Raw genomic sequence first — 23469 nt, forward strand, 5'->3', positions numbered from 1 at the left:
AGGAGACACCAAGGAGGGGGCGCGGAGGCCTCGGGGGCGGCCGACGAACCGCGTCTGGGGTGTCCGCGGCAGACGGACCCAGGAGCGTCCCGACGACCTTCTGACGCTCGGAGGAGCGAACCGAGGACCGCTGGGGAGAACTCGCACCTGAGCTGGCCCAACCCCAACCGCCGAGGAGCCAACAGGTGACGTGGGACCCCAGGGTGGGGAGCCCGCCTGAGGTGGTCCACCGGACCAGAGGGAGCTGGACTTGGCGGACCGCGGGGACTGGACATGTGGAAGGCCCCAGGGTCTAAGTAGGAGGGTTCCAGCCATAACGGGGTGACCCTGGCATAAGGGAACCCTACTACGCCCTATTGGCCGAGAGTAAAGGGGAAAGGAGTAGCGGGGAGCCCCTCCGTGGAGTGAACACGGGCAAGCCCTACCCCACAAACCTTTCGGGACTAGGGAGGGGGTGGGTGTCCTCCCCCCCTTTTACAATCTAATAAACCATCTTGTTAGTCTTTAAAGTGCTACATAGTCCTGTTTTTTGTTTCAGCTAGACTAGACTAACTCAGATACATCTCTATTATTAATCTACACTAGTGACACAGAGGATAATCCTGGCAATTGGCAGAGGATGTAGTAAAGGGACCACTTGGCAAAGCAGGATTCAGAGACACACAGGGAACATGGATTTCACACAAGGTGTTGCTAGCGTAACAACTTGAAGCTCTCCAAATATGTGTCTGCTCTGGGAGTTCTCAGTCAGTTTGGGTGAGGTGACTGGTTGTGGAAAAACACAGGGAGTAACCATCATTCTCTGTCTAGAAAACTCTCCCCAGAAGAGGAAATTGCATGACTGTGGACGGGAACTTTTCTAACTAGGGAGGTGCATTGCTTTCACACACACACACACACACACACACACACACACACACACACACACACACACACACACACACACACCACATCCGCACATCCATCTATGAGTCCATATGTTCAAGAACTACTCCTAAACATCCGGTTATCTGAAGAAGTGGCCTGTGCCCACAAAAGCTCATGATACCATCTCCATGTTTTGTTAATCTATAAAGTGCTACCAGACCATTTGTTGTTTTTTAAGTTACTCCTAAACAGTAAAAGGTAGGGCCGCCAAATTTGGTATGTGGCTTCCTCTTCTCCTAACCTAAAGCCGAGTTAGGGTTTGGCTGTGCCAAGACAACCAGAAGTCCCAGGAAAAGAGCAGCTTTCCAAAACATACAAAGGGAGGGGCTGCCGTTCCGAGGGATGTGGATTGAGAGTGGCCACTGGGGGCAATGAGCCCTAGAGGACAGCTGTCCTGCAAAGTGGCTACGTGGGGGGCAGCTGGCCCACCAAGAGAGTGGTCAGCAGGGCTGGGGCTGCCAGCACACTGGTAACTATCCCCCCCAACCCTTTCCCACCCTCCCCGCCCTTGGCCACGGTGCCAGAAGAGGAGAGAGAACAGGGCCCCAGTTGCTTGAGGGTGTTGCCTGGGGGAAGAAAACTGCTCCTGGTGGGTCGGGAGGGTGGCTGGGGGAGGGAGGGGGGGAAGAACAGGCCCCTGGCTCCCAGCCTCCTGAGCCTGCTCTCCCACATCCCCAAGGCCCTGCCCTGAAGGGTCTGGGCAATGCCAGATAAGTCTGCTAGTACAGAATGGCTACGTCTAGACTGGCATGATTTTCCACAAATGCTTTTAACGGAAAAGTTTTTCCGTTAAAAGCATTTGCGGAAAAGAGCATCTAGATTGGCACGGACGCAAAAGCACTTTGTGCGGAAAAGTGTCCGTGCCAATCTAGACACGGTTTTGTACAAGAAAGCCCCGATCACCATTTTCGCCATCGGGGCTTTTTTGCGCAAAACAGTTTTCAGCTGTCTACACTGACCCTTTTGCGCAAAAGCATTTCTGGAAAAGAGCTTTTGCCCGAACGGGAACGTCAAAGCATTTGTACAAGAAGCACTGATTTCGGACAGTAGAACGTCAGTGCTTTTGCGCAAAATCAAGCAGCCAGTGTAGACAGCTGGCAAGTTTTTCCGCAAAAGCGGCCGCTTTGGTGGTAAAACTTGCCAGTCTAGACGCAGCCAATAAGTTATTAACACAACAATAGAATAATAGGCCAGTGGTACACTACCCATAGGGGTTGCAGCACTGTGATTCAAACCAGCCAGTATTTTCATTTCCTGGCTTGGCACCCGACGTACATGCAGTGGGGGCGGGGAGAGCGGCAGGTGAGCAGAGCAACATTTAAAGGGGCCATGCTTTTTTGTTTGTTTGTTTGCTCAACCAAAATTTTCCCAGGGATTGCGAGTGCAAAAAGATTGCACACCAGTGTAATAGGAGATAGCAAGGTAGGAAGATGGTGAGGGGGAGGAGGATGTTTAGGTCAATGCCTTTTCCAATCCTCAGGGACCGTACCTAAATGAGTCAGTTTCTATGCTTTTCTAGGCTTGGAATGTGTTTTTATTAATGGGGCATACAACCAAAGAGACAAAAGATGGGAGACAGTGAGCTCAATACAGGCCCTTGGAGATGCAGATGGTATGCATGTTGACTTCAAAACTTTCCCCATGGCTGTGAATTGGGCCTGGTGATTGTCATGACAGGAGCCTGTGTTTTCCACTCCCTATCTTGCTCGCTTTCCCCAGGCTGTGTCTTGCCACCGCTCTCCAAGAGCCGCACAGTAGCAGGTGCGCGCCGTTGTAGTCACACTGTGTGAGATTGCTAGGCTGGTGCTGAGACCACTGCTAAAATCCATTATTAATGACCTGGTGGGCCTAAGATCTTCTCCCTGCTGATGATTCATGTGGTATCAGGTAGAGCTTTCCTCCTCTCTGTACACTGTACAGCCTCACGCCTCTGACACGATTACAGCCTCGCTTACTCAGAGAGAAGGGCGGGTCAGCAGAATTTCAAAGTCGGGTGCGTCTACACTGCACCGTTATTTCGGAATAACTAGTGTTATTCCGAAATAACATGAGCATCTACACAGCAATTCTGTTACTTTGAAATAATATTGAAATAACGGGCAGCTTATTCCGATGCTTGTAAACCTCATTCCATGAGGAATAACTCCTCTTCCGAATTAGCTATTTTGAAATAGCTGAGGCCTGGACGCTCCATTGCTGCTATTTCGAAATAGCTCCTTCCCAGAGCCATTCTAAGTAATTTCTCCCCAGTGCCTCCTGGGGTTCTAAATTGAGGTAGCGCATCCACATTAGGGAAGCTTGCCTCGGACTAATTTTAAGGCTTCCCTGTAGTGTGCACGCTCTATTTCAGAATATATCTTCAGGAATAGTTTAGTCCGAAATAAGGGTGCAGTGTAGACGTATCCCGAGAGAGTAGCCGAAATTTTCGCTTGCCCTTGTAGATTTTTCCAGTCAGCCTGTTACAGGCATCTTGTCCCCTGAAAGGATGAACCAACAAAATAGATAAATAAATATGTATGTGGCATCTTTAAGGGGCTCAGTAAATTAATTGAGACTTTGTAGTTATAGAAGAGGATCTGTAGAGGTGGAAACCTACTGTGTCCCCTCTTCTCTAGACCAGGCCTGCACAACTCAGAAAGCAGCGAGGGCCATATTTCTCCAAAGAAAACAGCTGCAGGCCGCAAGTAGGATTGCCAGATGCTCTTCCAAAAAATACCAAACACGCAGGATAAAAATTTTTGTCGTGCAAAAACACCCCCAAAAAACACACGTCAAAGCATACAAAAGAAAATCCCACACCACACGGCTTCAGCATGCAACCACAGATTTTGTTGAAAGCTCAAGATTTTGTTGAATAAATTCACACACAAGGGAAAGACTCACAGTCACACACAAAGAGAAGAAATATTTCACGGCGAAAAATGTGTTCCCTCTGATACAAGTTAGAATATCGACGTGGCGTAGATTTTTACCAGCTGGTGAGCTGTGACGGGGCAGGGCCGCCCCGCAGCAGTGAGGGCGACCCGCTCCGCACTCCAACAGCGTTGACCCTCATGCTCCATGGGGAGTGTGGCGTTCTGACAGTGATCTGCGCTGCGCAAGCTGAGCGGCGTGCAGGGGGGGTGAGTCCTGGGATGGGAGCCGGAAGCAGGGGCGGAGCCACACGCGAGCATAGGGTAGGGCCAGAGCATGCATGCATCCCTGACATCAGGGGGAGAGGCGCCGGCACAAGAGAGCGCCACATTCAAAAGGGGAGTAGAGGAGAACGGAAGAGAGGAGGGAGGAAATATTATTTCCGAAAGTCGTCGCAGGTTGCACAGTGAGTCCCTTTGGGTTTCATGTGGCCCACGGGCCAGATGTTGTGCAGGCCTGCTCTAGACACTGTCACTCCACTGGCAGAAGAAAGGCATCTTTGTGCTGCACAGCCATGAGGATTGCCTAGCAGTGCTATGTGTGGAACATGGCCTTTTCATTTGATTTTCCCATGTCAGATGTGACATGTGATTGCTCCTTATCCTGATCTCTACAGAGACAGACATTTACTCTCTCTATATCCATAGACATTTTCAGAGGAAGTTCTAACATGTAGTGAATGGAAATCAGACTGAGCCATAACACCCTAGGATCATCTGTTTTTATACTGGTCTGTCACATGAAATGCATTTGTGTCATGCATAGGTAGGATGACCACCTGTCCTTTAATTTAAGGGAGCATCCTTTATTTCATCCATTTGTGCCTAAGGGTGACTACGTGTTCTTTATTTTATGATGCATGGAAAGATATTAAAAACTTATAATAAGTACTATTTCAAACATTAAATTGAAGGTTATAATAATTGCACTGCATACTTGGGAGAAAAATACCTGCTATGCCTCAGGAAATGGAAATGTCCCTTCAAATAAAGAGTTGATCCTTATTTTTCATTTGATTTTCCCTTATTTCCATCCAACAAAGGAGGTCATCCTATGCAGACACGACTTTTAAATAACCCAATACTAATTCAAGAATCATTCCTGCCCAATCCACACTGGTTCCATAACATTGCCTTGAAAATGCACTCACCCTTATGCACAAGGAGGCTCATAGACAACGGAGTTAAACCAGCCATCTGGCTTGAAAAATTCAGGCATGCAGTTGCTGGCTAAACACACACACAGCGCTGGCTGGCTGGCTGGCACACGACACTATGAACAGATCAAATAATGCAGCCTTGAAGCGAAGAGGAATCTCCAGTACCTGCCACACTATGATCTCTTCTGGGCCTCCCCTTGCTGCTTCCTTTTAAGGCCAGAACAGAATAATTTCCTATTATCTTACTACGATGGTATTTACCTAGAATAGACCCAACAACCTGAATCTCACATATTTACTGTCATTTATAGTCAGGCGATACTCTGAGCTACTCATGCCAGTAAAGTGATTTTGTTCAAAGCGCCAAATCCTCAGCTGGGGAAAAAAAAATCATGCATCTTATTAAAATCAATGGGCCAAATTCTCAGCTGAGGTAAATCAGTGCTTTATCTTCAAAGGCCATCTTGTGATGAGATGCTTAACCTGACACAGGACAGATCTGAAGTGGAATAAAGGCAAGGGGCCAGATTCTCCTCTCTTTTACCTGGGTGAAAATCGGGAGTGACTATTGAAGCACTGGCGTCACACTCGGGTAAAGCTGTTTGGACTTATATGTTAAAATATGAATATCCGACTGTGACAAGGTAGACAGGCCCCACACTGACGGACAGGGGGTAGCCCAGGCCCAGCTGGCTGGGAATGCTCCCAGCAGAACCCGGGTATAAAAGCAGAGGGAGGCCTGCAGCCAGGGAGCCCGCAGGGGGAAGGAGTAGCTCAGGCCGTGCTGGTGTTTCTGCAGCAGCTGAGACCGGAGTCGCCGCCCGTGCCCGACCCATAGGCAGAACCAGCAGCCGCCAACCTAAATTCCCCATCTGGCAGTGAATTGTGTAGAACGTTGCTTTACTTATTTAATAAGGTACACTTTGAAAGAAAGGAAACAGGGCTGCTGCCACAGAAATGTGGTACATGGTGCATTTCAGTGGTGGAAGTGGGTGTGATGAAAGAGCAAGTGTAACCTAGTGTGGTTAACTGTCCCATGTAGTGGCACTTAGGTCACATACAGTAAAAAATAACTCTAGTTATCTCGAAATAACGGTGCAGTGTAGACACACCCTTAGGGACTGATCCAAAGAGGCCATGTCTATACTGCAAAGTTTTGTTGACACAAGTTCCATCAGCATATAGCAGCCATAGTTAGTGTAATGCCTTTTGCGTGTGTGCACACTTGGATCCTTGTGTCAGCATGGCACATACTCATCAGGAAAGCTTCTGTTAATGCATAGTGCAGTGCACTATAGGTAAGAATCAGGGTTTCAAAATGGGGGGGAGGGGAAGGGCGGGCGGGGAGGGGAGGGGCAATTGCCCTCTTTTGCCCAGGCAACTTAAAAGGGCTTGGGGTTGCCACCACTGTTACAGTAGCAGCAGCAGCTGAGAGCTCCCTGCTACTTCTAAATTGTGGTAGCACTACTGTGCAGTGCCGCGGCAGGGTGTGTGTGTGTCTGGAGTCCTGGGCCACACAGGGCTAACTGCTGCTTTAAAATGGTGCTGATTTAAATCACTGGCCAGGCCAGCAGCAGCCTAGGGCACTGAGGGCTGCTGACTGGGAGGGAGGGGCAGTTGCCCAGACCATTTAAATTGCCCCAAAGCCCCAGGCAATGCAGGTCGGGCACGCTGAGGGAGAACTAGCCCTCAGCCCCACCCCTTCTGCCCTCAGCCCTGCCCCTCCTAGGGACGTGGAGCTCCCCCACTCCCCCCCTTGCCCAAGGGGCCAGCAATTCCGTCAGTAGTCCTGGTATGTACCCCAGTGTGCAACCTGCTACCATCCAGCATGTTGTCTTTTGGGTAGTTTTGGTAGGGCAGAAACGACTTGTGCAGGAGTAATGGGAAGCAAGAGGTTAACTTCCCATAATGCAATGTTCTCCCTCCCATACCATCATCTCTATCTCACAGTCTTTCCATTGACTTTTGATTATGCCCTGTGTTAGCTGGAACAGCTTAGTTACTGGAGCTTCCAGTGACACACTTTGTAGCTCTCATAAGTCAAACACTAGCCCCTCTACTCAAATACATGGTGCAACAGAACTAGAAAGGTGAAGTGATGGTACATCTGAAATCTGTGCTGCTCGGTGGGGATTCACGGGCTTTGAGGGCCAAATTCTTTTCTTGGCTACATCCTTTTTTTCCCCCTTCAACCTCCCACGGATGACTGAGAAATTGGGAGCAGGGCATTCACAGCTACCTCCAGCTTCACACTTCCACTGTCAGGCTCTTAGGCACAAGGAATGGAACTGGAGAAAGAGGATCAGGTTCCAGAAGGGACCTACATTGGGTTAGGATGAGATGCTCTGGAATACAACCTGTGTGTGTGTACCACTATCCACCCCACACGTTGCTCTTCTTTTTACTTTCAGGAAGTTCTATCTAACTCCCTCCTCTCATTCTAGCCTGGTCACAGATTCTCTGTCTCTCTCACACACACCCCTGCGAGGAATGTGTCCACAAGGAGTATTTTTATTTGGCAGCCCATGTAAACTTTCCATTTTGGCTGCAGGTGGTGAGATAAGCTGCCAGTGGAACAGAGATCTTCTATGTCACGTTTTAGCTCTTTCCACCTGATCGAGACGATTACCTCACCCGCTGAATGAGTCTGAGAAGCTGGATTACAAGGGCCAAGAATAAAGTTAACCTTGAAAGAAGAAATGCAAAGACAGACTGGTGTCTTTTGGGCTGAGTTCCTAGGCATGTCAATTTGGATTCAAACACTAGCTACATACAAAGGACAAACAAAGATAGTGAGGGATCAAGATACTACAGTAGCAAATGTGTAGGCCACGATTCTCTCGTCACAAGGCACCTTTATATTATTTTGACAAAGGAGGCTTAACTGGTCCCCACAAAACATCTCAATTGTAGCAGCCAGTTCTGTGAGCAGCCCTGAGCTGTCATCATAATGGCTCCATGACCCAGAAAGAAGAGGGAAGGTGAGCTAGTAGCTTGGCTAGAGTGAAGTATGCTCTGGCTATTCTGTACCTCCATAACAGCCTGTAGAAAAGCACTATAAGCCAGAATAATTTACTGACATTCAAGGAAAGCTCTACCTTGTGTCAGGGGCTGGCCGAGTCTCCAGCATGGCCCAGATGTAAAGAGACACACAGATGGCTAAAAAAAGACACTTCTCCACTTGTTCCCACAGGAAGGGGCGGAATGAAGGAATGCAGAATCTGGGTATCTCTGTAGAGACCTGTTCCTGCCTTGTGATTTTAAAAGATCTGGCAATCGGTATGGAAAAAGCACGTGTTTACAAGGCGTGTTCCGAATGTTTATTGTTGTGAGTTTGTATTTTGGAGAATTGAGAGGAGATTGTATCACAGCCCTGTGCATAAATGTGATCCACGAGGGGCTGGGGAAAAGACCACTGTTTGTTGCTTAGAAACTGGTCACGTGACATAGAGGAGGGTTATGAAAAGATTCCCAGAGATATGACAGAGGGTGGTATCCAGACTCTAGTAGCTATTGGTGAAAGAGCAACAGGTATGTGATGCTGCTTGCTTGTTTATCCCATAGCCTCCTTCCAATATTTCATCTGTATCAGCCCAGGCAGAGGAAGGTCTAACTCTCGGATTGAACTTTGGTGTCCTATGTAATCACACAATGGGGGCCTGCAATTGGTGTATTTCTTAGATCACAAAGGTCTCCCTTTCTCCTTTTGCTAGTTCATTCAGAATAGCGTGTGTAAAGTTAAGCTATATTAACTCACTCGCCTCTTGGGCTATGTCTAGACTGCAGGCTTCTTTTGGAAGCACCTTTTTTTCAGAAGAGATCTTCCAAAAAAACTTCTTCCGAAAGAGAGTGTCCACACACAAAAGCGTATTGAAAAAGCGATTTGCTTTTTTGAAAGATAGCATCCACTCTGAACGGACACTATTACTATGGATGGACTGGCCACCAGTTCTTCCGAAAGAACTCCCCTCTTCCCTATCCACACACAACTTTTTCCAAAAGAGGACTTTCAGAAAAAGACTTCTTCCTTGTAGAAAGAGGATTACCAACACAAGAAAAACCCCTCTGTTCTTTCGATTTACTTTCAGAAGAACGTGATTGCAGTGTGGACATAACTCAGGTTTTGTCGAAAAACCCCCCCGGCTGTTTTTCCAACAAAACTCTGTAGTGTAGTCATACCCTTGGTATGGAAACCAGTGAAACCTCTTTTCTTTCCCAATGATGTGTTTGTGTGTCTCTCTGTGTGTACATATGTCTCGGAGACTTTCTGGTTTTCAGTGGCGCTAAAAATGTTTGTGCATCCTTGCACGTACTAGCAGGTGGAAAGTGTGCTAACGCAGTCTCACCACCACATACCGAGAACTATGTTGCACATGTTAAAATAACACTACCCATTCTTGCTGGCTCCTACTCTCTCTCCCCTCACATGGCAAAGTTTAAAGGGAACAAGCTCAAGTTATTAAAATAGCTCCAGTCTAGCTTCCTTGGTCTATTTCAGGAATCTTGAGGGCTTGTTACATCTTGAAACAGATAAAATACAGTGTCCTTACAGAAACTGCAGCTTCAAGGAACTATTGTCCAAAACAAAACCACTTCCCTGCTAACCCAGGGCAACACATTTTCATCCCAGCTCCTCTCACTGCTTAAAATAAAGTGTGGCTGGATATTTTTTTTTGTTACGTTCTTTTGCTCATCATGTTAAGTCCAATGGTATTCAGTGGTGAAACTGCTGACAGACTTATGATCCCACTGATCCATGATATACTATCTAGAGCTACCATCAGAATGACACCACCATGCAACATGTGCCCGGAATGATTTTTCAAAGGCCTCAGCTGGTGTACATTAGCATAGCCTCATTGAAGTCAATAGGCCACATCCACAGCTAGTGTAAATCAATGTAGCATCAGAGATGTGTGTGGAATGAAGCCAATTTATACCAGCTGAGGGTCTGGTCATCAACTTCAGTGCAGTGTTCTGATGAACTCACACAGAGGCTCTGGCCCATGATGCTGAAATAAAAATACCAAGTATCCTATTAAGTGAACCCTGACTAGCTACCTTCTTCCAGCATGCCTGCCATTTCCTAGCCTTCATTTCCTCGTCCTGTTCCAGTTGCTGCTTCCACCTGGAGCTGGCTGCACTGCTTGCAGAGGACAACACAGAACACCAGACCTATCCCACAAACGCCTTCAAATTGGTGGTTTAGTTAAACCCTCATGTTTGGCCTCCGCTATGTCTGAGTTTGTAAATAACGCTTAAAAGAGATTCAGTTGTAAATATTAAAGGTTTTAACCCTCCAACTCCCTGAAAAAAAAATACTAGCCACCTTTCCTCAAGAGAAATTTTGACTGCAGATTGCAAACTGTTCATTTTCACAGTACAGTGAAAAATGTCTTTAAGGCCAGACAGTTCAGCAGCGAGAAAGATTTGCAGACTGATTGCCCATGTATCGGAACCTTGCTAGTTTGCACATGAGCTCCCAGCATGTGATCTGAAGTGTATCATGACAGTGATGTTTGCAACGTCCTAGTTTTAATGTGCGTGTGGGTGGTTGGTATGTTGTAAAGAGACAGGTAGAAGTGAAACATGTCATGATGTAGCAATTGTGGGCTTTGAACTTTCTAAGCAGCAACACCAGCTGTATGGATTTCTTAGCATAAAGCCTACAAAATTTCAAGAACGATGTAAGGGTAACCTGAACTACAGAAGTATATAAACCAGCGGTTTTCCAAGTATGGGCCACAACCTAGTACTGAGTCATGGAATGCTAGACACTTGGTCGCTTTGTTGTAGGTTGACCAGGTGCCTAGTGGAGATTGCTAAGGGAGGCTTCCTGGCACCACAGTCTGCACTGCACTGCACTGCACTCCAGAAGTGGCCAGCAACAAGCTCAGCTCTGAGGCAGGGGACCACAGGGCTGCACACACTGCCCTCCCACTGAGCACCAGCTCCACACTCCCATTGGCTGGTTCCTGACCAATGGGAGCTGGGGAGAATGGTGCCTGCATGTGAGAGTAGTGCGCAGAGTTGCTTGCACACCTCTGCCTAGGACTCAGACCTGCTACTGGCTGCTTCTGGGGCACAGCACGGACTGCGGTGCCAGGACAAGCGGGAAGCCAGACTTAGAGTCCCCGCTGCTCTGCGGACTGTGTCACTGGAGGTAAGCCTGTGCCCAACCTGGCACCCCTCCCCCAGCTCTGAGCCCCCCTGTGCACTCCAAACCCCTCATTCCCAGCTCCACCCCGGAGCTCACACTCTAGTCAAAAGATGAAATTATGTTGAGTCATGGGCATCAACAATTTTCTTCAATTGGGTTGTGAGGAAAAAAGGTTGAAAAATTGCTGATATGAATGGAGATTGCCTATCTCCTAGAACTGGAAGGGATCTTGAATTCAGTGCCCTGCCTTCACAGTAGGACCAAGTACTATCTGTGACAGATTTTTGCCCCAAATGGCCTCCTTAAGGATTGAGCTCACAACCCTGGGTTTAACAAGCCAATGCTCAAACCACTGAGCTATCCCTCCCCTCCTAAACTGTGAGTCCTCTGTGTCAGGGAAAACATCTCTTTTACTCCCCAACAGGGCGGCTACTGCAATATATCTGTATCAATAATCCTATTACGTCAACTTTAAGGTGAGAAAATATTAATTTTGTAAGTTGCTGTGCAAGCGTAGAGCTGAGTAAAAATTGGACTTTCTATCTCATGGGTGACTCTTGTATTTCAACATTTGTTTTAGTCCTGGAGTGGGAGGAAAAGCTGAAGTATCAAATCTTTCTGAAGAATGGGGTTCTGAAACATTTCATTTTGGAAATGATCAACCAGTTTGTGTGAGAGAAAGGCGGGTGAGGTCATACCTTTTAGTGGATCAACTTCTGTGGGCACTCAAGACTAGCTTGCTCCGCTCTGTGTTAGCTTGAAAGCTCGTTTCTCCCACCAACAGAAGTTGGTCCACTAAAAGGCTTGACCTCAACCACTTTGTCTCTGTAATATCCTGGGGCCAGTATGGCTCCAGCACTGCCTGAAACAGTTTGTTAGCATTTTTGATCGAAACTAAATGTCCATGTTCCTGAACTCAAGTGCTTTGCTCTGGTTTGACCTAAGCTGAAATGCTTCATTTTGAGTTAGTTCAACATTATAAACTGCATTTCTTTGTAGAAGCCTCCTGATTTATTGTAGTGTGGGTTGCTTCATGCCCCCATACTTCCTATGAGCCAGACTGCCTGGCTAGACTACATCTCGCAGGATGTGCTTGCAACCATGTGAGTCCTATGAAGTACCAAACTACTCAGTCAGAGGAAGACGGGCTGTGCTTTAATGATGGAATCTAGCCAGAAAATCGAGTCCATAGGCAAGAACAGGGACCTGGAAGGAATGTAACATCCATGACACATTGTGCCTTAAGTAGGAAATACAAGTTAATGTTGAGGTGACTCAGGGCATTCTAAGTTAGTTCAGCTAAGCAAAATATTTAGATTCAAGTCAAGCTGACTTGAAATGAAACATTTGTTTGGGATTTTCCAAGGGGAAATTGAAAAAATATAGGTACAAAACTGAAATTTTCCATTGGAAAATTTAATTTTGTGGAAAATATATTTTCCATCAGACAATTATTCTGATGCAAAATTCCCAACCGGCTCAATACAACCATATGTTAGAAGATTCGTTTCTAAGTAAGGTGTAACACAGATTTAATCACATGCACGAATAAGCCTGATCTAAAGACCACTGAAGTCAAAGGAAGTCATTCCATTGACCTCAATAGGCTTAGGATTAAGGCCTGAAGTTACTTGTATGTTTAACACTTTGTACAATACGGCTGTGTCTACACTGGCATGAATTTCCGGAAATGCTTACAACAGAATAGTTTTCGTTATAAGTATTTCTGGAAAAAGAGCGTCTACATTGGCAGGCTGCTTTTCCGGAAAAGCCCTTTTTCCGGAAAAGCATCTGTGGCCAATGTAGACGCGCTTTTCCAGAAAAGAGCCCCGATCGTCATTTTTGCGATCGGGGCTTTTTTCCAGAAAAGACTACTGGGCTGTCTACACTGGCCCTTTTCCGGAACAGTGTTCCAGAATAAGGACTTATGCCCAAGCAGGAGCAGTGTAGCTTTTCCGGAATAGCAGCTGATTTTGTACAGTAGAGCGTTGTTGCTTTTCCGGAAATTCAAGGGCCAGTGTAGACAGCTCGCAGCTTATTCCGGAAAAGCGGCTGATTTTCCGGAATAAGTGGCCCAGTGTAGACACAGCCTACATGTTGTGTCTCCCTCTCGTAACTCAGACACACGAATGATAAAAACCTGCTACTTTTTCACACTGTTTCTTCACAGAACTTGTGAACCTTGTTGCCAGGGGATGTCGTGAAGGCCAGAAGAATAACCGGATTAAAAAAATAGATAACTGCATGGAGGAGAAGTACATCAAAGGCTATGAGCCAAAGTAGTCAGGGATGCAACTCCCTGCTCGGAGTGCCTCTACATTTCTGACTGCCAGAAGCTGGGACTTGGTGACAGGGGATTGGTCAGGCAATAACTGCCTTGTTCTGTTCATGCCCTCTGAAGAATTTGGCATTGGCCACTGTCAGAGACAGGCTACAGAGCTAAAGGGACCATTGGTCTGACCCACTATGGCTGTTCTTATGTTCCGCTATCAGCAAAGGGATTCACTCCATTATCTCAAGTAATAAAGGTCAGTACTTTGATACTGGAAGTCCCAGGGCTCCAATGTATGGGAATTCCCAGGGCATCCCACGATGATTGGGATGTCCTGCCCCACACATCTTAAATGGAGAAATGTGCAGGTTTTAGAATCTTCACATGTCAGGTTAGCTGTAGACACAATACGTTGTATGTCTATAAACTGTAAATACCCACTGAGTCAAATTCAGGGCTTCCTCTTTCTTGAACTGCAGGACAGAAAGCCGAGCCCTAGGAGAAGGACAAGCACAGAAGTCAGTTGCGCAACTCCCTTTCAGTTGTAAGCTACGGATGTTACACATCTGTGAAATTTGCTATTTCTGCCATACCTGACCCATGAAAAATGTGTGATTGCTCTGTGATTTAAGTAGACCCCCCCCCACCACTCCAACTTACAACATATTTTCCTGGAGTGTTTTTATCAGTCCATTGAGTAAATAAGCACAGGCTTAACATTTTAAATTCAAAGGAACGAAGTCTTGATCTCCATAAAACATGAAAAGGGGATCAAAAGAACCCCACCCATGTCATGTTATGCCTTTGGTTGTCCAGGTTAGAGAAATCTTGTGATTCCTGGCAACAGAATCCTTCCAAGGTACCATCAGAGAAGCCATAGGCACTAGCCCATCCATTACAATCCCCGCTGTGTTGATCCCTTTCTTCGTGCCTATCTCAGGAAAGTCAGTATTACTTTTCAAAGAGAAATACAGCATCTGCCACAAATCATGGGAAGTTTATGGGGTATGGCTTGCTTTGTTAGCCCTTAGTCCATCTCTCTGTGTATGTATGTGGCCTCCAAGACAGTTTATGAGGAAGCACCTCCGCAGCGTTTATCCTTACAGCGTCCCTGTGAGATATGGATGGATCATAATCTGTTATACAGATGATGAATTGAATCATGGAGGCTATGCCTATACTTAAATTGGTGTATACTGTACAATACTGCAGGGCCATCCTTTCATGAGTATAAATAGCAGGATAAATAGAGAGGCTCTGCTTAGATGACCAGAGTAAAAAAAATGCCAGCGTCTTAGGGTATACACCCTACACAGCTCTCCACAGGCCTAAGCAGCGCCTCTTCCATCTATTTTTAGCAGCATAGTGTCCTGCTGCCTCTCCATTGCCAGAGTCTTTTGCCACCACAAGAAGCTGCAAGAGCCTTCCTGCATTGCAGAAAAAGGCACAGATAGCAGATAATGGCTCTGGTGCAGGGAGGCACTCGGCAAAGTCTCCTGCAGTGTGAGTCTCTCCCTACTGCCTCCCCTCCCAACAGAGCCTTTCACTACTTCATGTAGCCCCATACTGCTTTGCACTGCAGTGTGTAGCTATCTGTAACCAACACACGGCCAGTAGACAAGACCAGAGAGTTTAGTTACTTGTGCAGGAAGTCTGAGGTAGTAATAGGCACAGTAGTAAGAGATCTTGCATGACCTAAAAATAAAAAAGGAATCATATAAAAAGTGGAAACTAGGTCAAATTACAAAGGATGAAGATAAGCAAACAATACAGGTACGCAGGGGCAAGATTAGAAAGGCAAAGGCACAAAATGAGCTCAAACTTGTTAGAGACATAAAAAGTAACAAGACGACATTCTATAAATATATTAGAAGCAAGAGGAAGACCAAGGACAGGGTAGGCCCATTGCTCAGTAAAGAGAGAGAAACAATAGCAAGAAACTTGGAAATGGCAGAGGTGCTTAATGACTTCTTTGTTTCGGTTTTCACCAAGAAGATAGATGGTGATGGGATGCCTAACAAAGTGAATTCAAGTGGAAATGGGGTATGTTTAGAAAATAAAATAAAAAAGAACAAGTTAAAAATTACTTAGAAAAGTTAGATGTCTGCAAGTCACCAGGGCCTGATGAAATGCATCCTAGAACATGCAAGGAGATGATAGAGGAGGTATCTGAGCCTTTAGCTATCATATGTGAAAAATCACGGAAGTCAGGAGAGATTACAGAAGACTGGAAAAGGGCAAATATAGTGGCCATCTATAAAAAGGGAAATAAGAACAACCCAGGAAACTGCAGACCAGTCAGTTTAACTTCTGTGCCAGGAAAGATAACGGGGCAAGTAATTAAGGAATCCATCTGCAAATATCTGGAAGATAATAACGTGATAGGAAACAGCCAACATGGATTTGTAGAGAAGAAATCATGTCAAACCAATCTGATAGCTTTTTTTGATAGGATAGCAAGTCTTGTGGATAAGGGAGAAGTGGTGGACGTGGTATACCTAGACTTCAGTAAGTCATTTGATAAAGTCTCTCATGATCTTCTTATCAATAAACTAGGCAAATACAGCTTAGATGGGGCTAATATAAGGTGGGTGCATAACTGGCTGGATAACTGTTCTCAGGGTATGTCTACACTAACCCCCTAGTTCAATCTAAGAAGGCTAATGATGGTGACCAAAATTGCAAATGAAGCGCGGGATTTAAATACCCCACGCTTCATTAGCATGTTCCTGGCTGGTTGCCATTTTAGAAATTGACTAGCCCGAAGTAACTGCCCGCATCTACATGCGGCAGTGAAACGGGATTCTGAATTAAAACCCTAAATCAAATTAGCTGGTAAACCTCATTCCAGGAGGAACAACAGCTAATTTGATTTAGAGCTATAATTCGGAATCCCATTTCACTGCCTCGTGTAGACGCGGGCAGTTACTTTGGGCTAGTCAATTTCTAAAAATGGCGACCGGCTGGGAACATGCTAATGAAGTGCAAGATATTTAAATTGCTTTCATTTGCAATTTCGATCGCCCTCAATAGTCTCCCTAGATTGAACTAGGGGGCTAGTGTAGACATACCCTCAGAGAGTAGTTATTAATGGTTCACAGTTGTGCTGGAAGGGCATAACAAGTGAGGTTCCTCAAGGGTCTGTTTGGGGACTGGTTCTGTTCAATATCTTCATCAACGAGTTAGATGATGGCATAGAGAATATGCTTATTAAGTTTGCACATGATACTATGATAATGATACCACGAAATGATTAGGGGTTTGGAATGGGTCCCGTATGAGGAGAGGTTAAAGCGACTAGGACTTTTTAGTTTAGAAAAGAGGAGACCGAGGGGGGATATGATAGAGGTCTATAAAATCATGAGTGGTGTGGAGAGGGCAGATAAAGAAAAGTTATTTATTAGTTCCCTAAATAGAAGAACTAGAGGACACCAAATGAAATTAATGGGTAGCAGGTTTAAAACGAATAAAAGAAAGTTCTTCTTCACACAGCGTGTAGTCACCCTGTGGAACTCCTTGCCAGAGGAGGCTGTGAAGGCTAGGACTATAACAGAGTTTAAAGAGAAGCTAGATAATTTCATGTAGGTTAGGTCCATAAAAGGCTATTAGCTAGGGGATAAAATGGTGTCCTTGGCCTCTGATTGTCAGAGGCTGGAGAGGGATGGCAGGAGACAAATTGCTTGATCACTGTCTTCGGTCCACCCTCTCTGGGGCACCTGGTGCTGGCCACTGTCGGCAGACAGGATACTGAGCTAGATGGACCTTTGGTCTGACCCAGTACGTCCGTTCTTATGTTCTTATGTACCAAGCTGGGAGGGGTTGCAACTGCTTTGGAGGATAGGGTCAAAATTCAAAATGATCTGGACAAACTGGAGAAATGGTCTGAGGTAAATAGGATGAAGTTTAATAAGGAGAAATGCAAAGTAATCTACTTAGGAAGGAATAAACAATTTCACACATAGGGAATGGGAAGCGACTGTCTATGAAGGAATACTGTTGAAAGGGATCTAGTGGTCATAATAGACCACAAGCTAAATATGAGTCAACAATGTGACACTATTGCAAAAAGAGAAAACACGATTCTAGGACGTATTAACAGAAGTGTTGTGATCAAGACTTGAGAAGTCATTCTTCCACTCTACTCTGCACTGATTAGGCCTCAGTTGGAGTACTGTGTTCATTTCTGGGCACCATCTTTCAAGAAAGATACGGAGAAATTGGAGAAGGTCCAGAGAAGAACAACAAGAATGATTAACGATCTAGAGAACATGGAACGACTGAAAGAATTGGGCTTGTTTAATTTGGAAAAGAGAAGACTGAGAGGGGACATGATAGTGGTTTTCAAGTAGCTAAAAGGGTGTCACAAGGAGGAGGGAGAAAAATTGTTCTCCATCACCTCTGAGGATAGGACAAAAAGCAATGGGCTTAAACTACAGCAAGGGAGGCTTGGGTTGGACATTAGGAAAAACTTCCTGTCAGGGTGATTAAACACTGGAATAAATTGCGTAGGGAAGTTGTGGAATCTCCATCTCTGGAGATATCTGTCAGGGATGGCATAGATGGTGCTTGGTCCTGCTGTGAGGTCAGTACACTGGATTCGATGACTTCTCAAGGTCCCTTCCAGTTCTATGATTCTATAGTCCAGCTCCTTAACCATAAAAGGAGTCTGCAGTTCCTGTTCTGGGTGTCCCTGTCTCTCCTCCCCTTTTTTAGTCCATCAACAGACTGAAATAGGATAGCCTTGTCATTCAGTGAGTTGAGCAGGCTGCTTTTAGATTTCCAACGAAGCATCCCAGACATGGCCAGTAGGTACCTGGATCCTGTAATGACTGACATACTTGCATAGTATGGTCTGGACAGCTTTCTTTCAAACTGACTGTTTCTCGGCTAGGGAGCTTACCTGTAGTGTTAATCAATTCACAAATGCTGAGAGGTGAGAAAATATCATTCTTCTGATTTCTGTTTTTCCAGAGACATGATTTACTTGCTTTCTGCAACCCCAATACCTGGCAGGAGACTATAATAAAGCAACAATCATGATTCATTGACATGACTTCTGGCATCTTAAAAATGCATTTTAGATGTCCTGATAAATTGGGTGTGCCACTGCTAAGGTATGTGAATTAGTCCTGGCATCTTGTGATCTCTCAGTGTTGTCATTGCACGTGATGTGTATTTATTACTAGGAGAGGTTGGGTTGGAATTGCCAAATAAAAATAAGCTAATATGAGGGTTTGAGGAGAGGCACTTGTAAAATAACTCTAATTCTCCATCTCAGAAAACCAGAAACATGCATGAGCACCAGATTTATGGAGCAGGGTCCGGCCATTGTCACCAGTGGGGTAATGGCATGGAAAACAGAAAGAGCTGGTCAAAAATGGTCTAGTGGAGAAGCCACTGAAGGGTGAGTCAGGATACCTGGATTCTATTCTGTGCTCTACCACTGGTCTGCTGTGTCACCTGGGCACATCACCGCTCCTCTGTTTCCCTCCCACTGTGTGTTCATGTAAACTGTAAGCTCTTTGGGGCAAGGACTGGCTCTACGGGTGCATCTACACTGCACCCATATCTCAAAATAAGCTCCGCAATTTGAGCTATGCAAATGCATGTGAACATTTTGAAATAGTTTATTTCAAAATTATATTTTGAAATGGAGCACTATTCCGAATCGTCCCTTAATCCTTGTGGAACGAGGTTTACAGGGATGTTGGAATAGTGAGCCCGTTATTTCGAAAGCTATTTCAAAATAACGGGCTTGTTTAAAAGATGCAGAATAGCTATTTTGGGATACCAGAAGTATTCCGAAATAGTGCCACTATGTAGACATACCCTTCCCGTGTGCTTGCATATTAAGGAGGCCTAGCACAAAAGGGCACTGAGCTGAGTTTTCTCTGAGGTTTTACTCTAATACAAATAATAGTCACCTCTTAAAAGAGTTTTCCCCTTTAACGTTAGGAGCATGGGGCAGGAATTCTAGGATCACCTCTGTTTCCCCCTCCTTCACCTTGTCCACCCTCAAAGGCCTTGTGCTATTGAAATTCTCCTTCAGAAAGACTCAGCTGAACATTGTAATGACCACAAAGAATTAAATATGCTGATCTAAACTGATTGATTTCCAGGCTAGCAGCCTGATTCTCCCCTACCTTGAGACTGGTAGAAAAAAAGGCGAATTCACTTTGCTTGTGGGTACCTCAGCTAACCAGGTGCCAGGCAGTGGGATATCAGAGTCAAGGTGAATGGGGAAAGAGGAAGCAAATTCAGCCATTTCAAACTGTGGAGGCATGTCATATGGCTATGGGGATGAAACCGTCCCAGGTCGGGTGGGATGGTCCACCTTACTCCTATTGCACTTATTCCCACCCTTTTACTCCCCAGCCAGTGCCTCTATTCCCAGCCCCAAAGTTTGTCTGCTTCTTCCCTCTAGTTTCCTCATAGGAATCCTATAGGCAAGGCAGCATAGTTCAATAGCCATTATGTTACCCAATGGTCACAGTCTATAATTCACCTCTATTGACAGGGTAGTACAGTTCAACAATCAACACATGACCCAATGGTCACAGTCTATAACTTGCCCCTATCGGCAAGGCAGTACTGTTCAATAGTCCACACATGACCGAATGGTTAGATTCTATTTGCAAGGGAGTAGATAGGGGAAAGGTTTATATCCCTCTGCAGGGGAATCTAGGCCCCACCCCCCCACTCCCTTGGACCCCAGGCCAGGGACCTGTTAGTGGCTTACTCTCACCACTGAGTCAGTGGGGAAATCCTAACCACAACAGGCTGACTCCTTGACAGCGGCTCACTTACCCGGAAGCTGTTGCCACTCCTGGACTGCTTCCTGGTGAGTCTCTGTTTCGCCACCTCTCTCTGTGGTCTGGCTATTTCCCCTATTTCCCAAATCCAGCATGGTCTCTAGAGGTGTTTGGTCTCTAGCGTGGGTGGCAGCATCCCGCCCTTTAGATTGTCACTGGGGCTTTCAGGGAGCTGGCTCAGTAAGTCCTCTCCCTCCAGTTGCCAGCCCCAAGTGTGCTGAGCTGCTCTCTTTTATAGCACTGTAGCCCGAGCATGCCCAGTAAGGTACAGAGGGTGTGGCCTCCTCTGCTCTCATGGCTGAGTTAACCCTCTCCTGCTCAGTGCGGGGGGAATACGCTCTGTCACAGAGCAGCAGTGAAGAGGTCAATTTCATGACCTCTGGAAGAATGCCAGATACCACCTCTAAAATGCTGCCTGGTAAGGAGATGCCATTTCCAATGTGGCTTTCAATACAAGAGAAATATTTAATTTTAAAAGATAAAGAAACATAGTTGCATTATTGACAAGCACATGCAGGGGAAGTGCGTGACCCATATCCACCTGTATGCTGAAGATCGACCGGTGTCTTCAAATGAGATATACAGTGAGTGGATAACTAGTTTGATTCAGGGGAGAAATTTAGACACCAACACAAGTATCAAGTCTCCTTACAGACTGCCACAAAGATATAGGGACAAATTTCCTAATGTCTTTGGCATCTACAATCAGGTGAGATCCCCATTCTGCATCTCATAGAAGCCCTTATTGAAAACATACTGAGATGATAAATGTTCCTTTCCTGGTAAGAGCCATATGGTGGATATTTGGTTTGTCTCTGGCCATGGCTGGCGATACAGAAATAGCAAATGGTATGATGCCATTCAGAAACCAGAGTTCCAATCCCTGCTGGGCCATACACTCTGGGTATGTCTACACTACCCCGCTAGTGCGAACTAGCGGGGTAATGTATGCATACCGAACGTGCAAATGAAGCCTGGGATTTGAATTTCCCGGGCTTTATTTGCATAAGCCGGCCGGCGCCATTTTTAAATGCCGGCTTGTTCGAACCCCGTGCCACGCGGCTATACGCAGCACGGGCTAGATAGTTCGGAATGGCTTGCTAGTCCGAACTATCTAGCCCGTGCCGCGTGTAGCCGCGCGGCACGGGGTTCGAACGAGCCGCGATTTAAAAATGGCGCCGGCCGGCTTATGCAAATAAAGCCCGGGAAATTCAAATCCCGGGCTTCATTTGCACGTTTGGTATGCATACATTACCCTGCTAGTTCGCACTAGCGGGGTAGTGTAGACATACCCTCTGTGACCGTGGGCAAGTCCCTTTGGCTACGTCTAGACTGCATCTCTCTGTCGACAGAGGGATGCAAATCAAGCACGTTGAAATTGCTAATGAAGCAGAGATTTAAATATGCCATGCTTCATTAGCATAAACACGGCTGCCGCTTTTTTTCTAAACGGAGGATTGACAAATCCTGTATTCCTCAATAAATGAGGTTTCAGGATCTGTCGAAAAAGGGTTTATGTTCAACAGATCCACATCTAGACTGCAGGGCTTTTTTTCGAAAAAGCTGTTTAAAAAAAAAGTGGTGGCCATGTTTATGCTAATGAAGTGTGGGATATTTAAATCCCTGCTTCATTAGCAATTTCGATGTGCTTGATTTGCATCTCTTCTGTCGACAGAGAGGTGTAGTCTAGACACAGCCTTAGTGTCTTTGTGCCTCAGTACCTGCCTATAAAATGGGGCTAATAGCAGTGCTCTACCTCAGCAGGATGTTGTCTGGAGATTTTTGAGGCACTCAGCTATCACTGTAAGAGAGTGGGCATAGACAGCAGTGTCAGTTAGAATTGCCCTTAGTTTACACTGGTGCCCAGCAACGTAGGATCAGGAAGCCTACAATTGACTCCTTGTATCTTGCCCAATTACACATGTCTGGTGCTTTCATGGACTGAAAAAACTTAGACCAGGATCTTTAGTGAGAGTTAAACAGCCTAAGGAGCTAACAGGCAACTACACTCCTGTCCCCACTGTGTTTTTGGTTCTGGTTGTAGCGTGTCAAGGTAGGTGCAAGAGGTGGGGTGACTTGCTCAGCCGAGTCAGGGGTTTAGGCTCCGCTCTTTGTATGTTCAGAAACAAGAACTCTGCCACCTTAGTAACTTGGTTTCAGATTCCGGGGCAAATGGGGATGCTCTATAGCCCAGTTGCTTCCTTTTGTGAGTGGTGCTGAGTGCGTGAGTTTAGCGTGAGCTTTATATGCCTATCTTGCGGGTACTGTAGTGAACATAACTGACGTGTCTCACTGGTGGTTTGCCACACACCTTCCTATCAGCACCTAAGGCTTCAAGTGAAGTTAGCGGGAGCTGAGGATGTTTAACACCACTGAAAATCAGGCCCAGAGATTCCCGTCTAGCATAGCTCTCCAGCGTGTGAGTAATCCCATTGCCCTGAAACAAGTGAAGCACAGATGTAAGTGTTTTGCTGGATCACGGCCTTCTTGCTGGACTGCATTCCCTTTAACATTCTGTAGAGAGCGTCAATTCCTCACCTACATTTCACCATTCCATTTTTGTCGGCGGGAAAAGTAGCTCAACAGTGTTGGACTTCCCGTGCCTGGTAACTTCCAAACCAAACCAATGTAAATGGCAAGGAATTCAACGGCTCTTAAAAATGGCTTTTCAAATGTTTTAAAGGTTGCCTGCGTTAGATGCCTTTATTGTTATGATATTTCACATGGGCCTCATCGCTACAATAGATCCTTTAAGAATTCTCAAATGAAAACGGTTTCTTGTCTTGTTCCTTTAAGGTCAGACTCTGGTGCCCTGAGGGTTTGCCTACATTGCAAGGAAACAGCAGCAGTGGGCCTACGTCAGCTTACTGGGCTTGGGTTCTGGTGCTATAAAATTGTAGGCTGGAAAATAGAAAAAAGAAAGACTCTGGCCTGGGTCACCAATGTCAGGGCAAGATGCAGCCCGGAGGGCACACAGCTCTGTAAGACCCCGCGGTTCCCGTGGAAAGCCCTAGCACCCAGGTAGCAGCCCCACTGCCTGCTAGTGCACAACACTAGGGCCCCTGGAAGGATGTCCCAGCTTGTTGGAAAGCGGGTCCCTGAATACAGGCAGGTTTGCTGCAGCCAGGAAAGGAAGCATGGGTCCCTGATGCCAAGGCAGGATACAGAGCACAGGGAGAGATACTGGGCAGCGCCAGCACTTCCTTGCTTGCCTGCAGCCCTGCAA

The 23469-nt window shown here is 46.1% G+C and overlaps 1 long non-coding RNA gene across 1 annotated transcript; it reads right to left on the reverse strand.

The window, feature by feature from the left end:
• Nucleotides 1–13798: 13798 nt before the first annotated feature.
• LOC142827658 (uncharacterized) lies at nucleotides 13799–20433 on the reverse strand. The gene is made up of 3 exons (XR_012902367.1): nucleotides 20239–20433; nucleotides 18332–18448; nucleotides 13799–13926 (listed from the first exon to the last, which is right to left on the reverse strand). It is a non-coding gene; the product is annotated as an uncharacterized LOC142827658 (long non-coding RNA).
• Between the last annotated feature and the right edge of the window lie 3036 nt (nucleotides 20434–23469).

The sequence above is a fragment of the Pelodiscus sinensis genome, chromosome 3 (genome assembly GCF_049634645.1).
Source record: "Pelodiscus sinensis isolate JC-2024 chromosome 3, ASM4963464v1, whole genome shotgun sequence".
In the NCBI taxonomy this organism is placed as follows: Eukaryota; Metazoa; Chordata; order Testudines; family Trionychidae; genus Pelodiscus; species Pelodiscus sinensis.